The 2703-nt window shown below is 43.6% G+C and overlaps 1 long non-coding RNA gene across 1 annotated transcript in view; it reads right to left on the bottom strand.

The window, feature by feature from the left end:
• Positions 1-2084: 2084 nt before the first annotated feature.
• LOC111649122 (uncharacterized) overlaps positions 2085-2703 on the bottom strand; it is a 1520-nt gene continuing 901 nt past the window's right edge. Inside the window, exons 2-3 of the long non-coding RNA XR_002760248.2 lie at positions 2380-2476; positions 2085-2215 (exon numbers count right to left, since the gene is read on the bottom strand). This is a non-coding gene — a long non-coding RNA (uncharacterized LOC111649122). The remainder of the gene's footprint in view (positions 2216-2379; positions 2477-2703) is intronic.

Genomic DNA, 2703 nt, shown 5'->3' with positions numbered 1-2703 from the left:
GTTTGTCCCTCGTCGTAACATAGAAACTAAACACAATAATGTGACTAAAACGACTTTCAAACTTCCTGCCCTTCAACCCTGACGGTGACGGTGCTCGAGGTCTGTGCGGCTCCATCTCTTCACTTCACAGAAGAATAGGAGCATTGTCGTGGTGTGGTTTTAATTTCCCCGACCTCAGATCCTGCACTTTCCTCCGTGTCCCTGTTTTGTTCCTTGAAGGAAACACTGAACCACAGGAAGATCACAGAAAGTTCCAGATTCCCCCGGGGACGCAGTTTTCTTCCTCAGTTTGAGGTTTTACCACAAACCCTCACGTCACCATCTCCCCACTGAATAATCTCTGCTCTCACACAGGTTCTTACACAGTCCATGAAATACTCAATATTCTCATATTTCCTCCGTCTACCTTTCTTACAGCACGGAGAGCCTGAGATTTGAGTTGCTGAACAACAACCCGCCTCGATGCAAGAAATAATCAAATTCACATGATTTCTTTCACAACGTCCACGTTCGTCCTCTGGGTTTGAGTTTCTGACAGCAGCTTGTCAACGCTTCTCCGCAGCCCGAGTTCATGAAGGTTTTCAGCCTCTTTATGTAGATTTTTACTGATATGAAGTGAAACCAAATCAATCTGCAAATAAGCTGATCTGATCCTCAGGAAAGTTTCCGCACTTTAATGTGCCGAAGCCTGAAACATTCCCAGCAGGGTCCTTTAAAAGTAAGACATTAAACACTGATTTCATGCAGAGAGAAGAGATGCACCAGATTAAGCTACAAGTTCATTTACATCCCTGCAGGATGTTCAGTTGGGACTTTTGTTTTATTATTAGTTGTCATGAATGAACATTGAAAACACAGGGAGAAACGGTTGATCACATTATTATCAAACTGTTTTTAACCTCTTCGGCTGCAGTCGCACCACGAGGGGAAAGATCAGTTTCATAAACCGATCCGATCAGATCGAGTTACTCAACAACTTAAAATCAGCTCTTTCACTGTGTTTCATAGTTTGTTAAACTGCTGTTGAGTAATAATAATTACAGTGATGTGACCTGCTGCCTATAAATTAATCTGTTGTCATTCAGTTATATATATATATATATATATATATATATATATAAGTGACCAGGGAGCTTATTCACACATGAGACCCAATTTAAATTTCCATCAGATTAATGTAAAGTGTTTTTGGGTTGTCCACATACAGAGAAAAGTCACCATGTGTCTGGAAATATAAAAACTCAGTGTGACGACAGTGAACTCTGCCCTCTGACCGCCTCCCTCTCTGTGTCGCTGCTGATCTCAGTTCAGTGGTGTTGTGTTTGTGTTCTTGTTGTGTGTCCGGGGTGAGAAAGTCGACTCCTCCTGCGGGTCGTCCTGTGGTCGAACTCTCAGAGAACAATTGAGACGTCAGAGCCAAGTGGTGACGGTTTTGGTTAAGCCGGAGCTGGGGCGGTTTGGTGACTCACACTGGTCGTTTGTCTCAGTTCGCTTCGCTCCGAGTCAAACGCCATGATGACACCTCCAACAACACACTCCTGACGACGGCCCGTCCACATCCATCACCGTGGCGGTTTGGAGACGCTCAGGTTTTTGGATTTTGGATTTTTGGACGATTACAAAGACGAACCGGAGCGAGTTTTAAAGTGAAAACACGTTTTCTGACATGAAAAATATTTGGATTTTGGCGGCGAGATGCCAGTTTAAGAAAGAGCCAGACTTGACTCATGGATATTATTAGTTACACTTAGTTTGTGGTTAAAGGAGTTATTGTCAGGGCTGCACAGTGCTGACAGTAAACAACATATTCTCAGATTCTTCTGCTGTCACATCAAGCAGGTTACACATGGGAACGGCTTTTTGAACTTCAGCTGTTCAGAGATTTGTGAGAAGAGCTGCTGCTCTGAAGGAAGAGCAGGTGGCCGGTCGCTCTCACGTACGACATATCTTTAAAAAGCCTTGGGACATGGAGCAGATTAATCCACTGATTCAGACACAGAGCGCATGGCAGAAAAATGAGCCCTCAGTTAAAAGGTGAGTGTTTCCTGTGGTGGCAGTGACTCAGTGTCGGCTTTGTGTGTATTTGTTTAAATCATCTTGATTTTTCTCCTTGTCATTATAAACTGTATAAACTGTCATCTCACCTCTGAAGGAGCTTGCTGAGCTGTGATGTAATAGATGAGGAACAGTCTCATTTTGTCTTCTGGGGTCCCGGCTGAGAAAAACATTTACACACAGTTCAGTCAGTCTTCTGTGGGATGTATGTGAACGTCTTCAGACAAACACATATTAATATACATGATCTGTTTCTACTGACTTCCTACATCCACCACAATGCATCGTGATAACCACTGAGTGTGTGTGTGTGTGTGTTCGTACCGTCTGGGTCACTGATGATGTCCAGCAGTGATTTGTCTAAAGTCGACTTGCTCATCAGTTTCTCTTCATACTCAAAGTAAACGTCCAGTTTCCGACTCTGAAAACACAAACACAGTTCAGCGTTCAACCTCCGTCCTGTTCACTTACACCACTGCAAGACAATACACACTGTATTATTAGCATAAAGCTCCATATTTGCATCTTCTTCTTTGTTCTATTTGAAGTGTTGGGGCGTGGCTGAGGGCGGTGACTGCTTCGTTGTGACATCACAAAGTTCCAGAAGTCCTGACGGCTGGTTTTAAGGCTCAGTTTCTGAATACAGGC

The sequence above is a fragment of the Seriola lalandi genome, unplaced genomic scaffold, assembly GCF_002814215.2.
Source record: "Seriola lalandi dorsalis isolate HSWRI2012SDOR001 ecotype SW California unplaced genomic scaffold, Sedor1 jcf7180002049990, whole genome shotgun sequence".
Classification (NCBI taxonomy): Eukaryota; Metazoa; Chordata; class Actinopteri; order Carangiformes; family Carangidae; genus Seriola; species Seriola lalandi.
The sequence above is the reverse complement of the archived record's forward strand: the minus strand, read 5'-3'. Positions and strand labels throughout refer to the sequence as shown.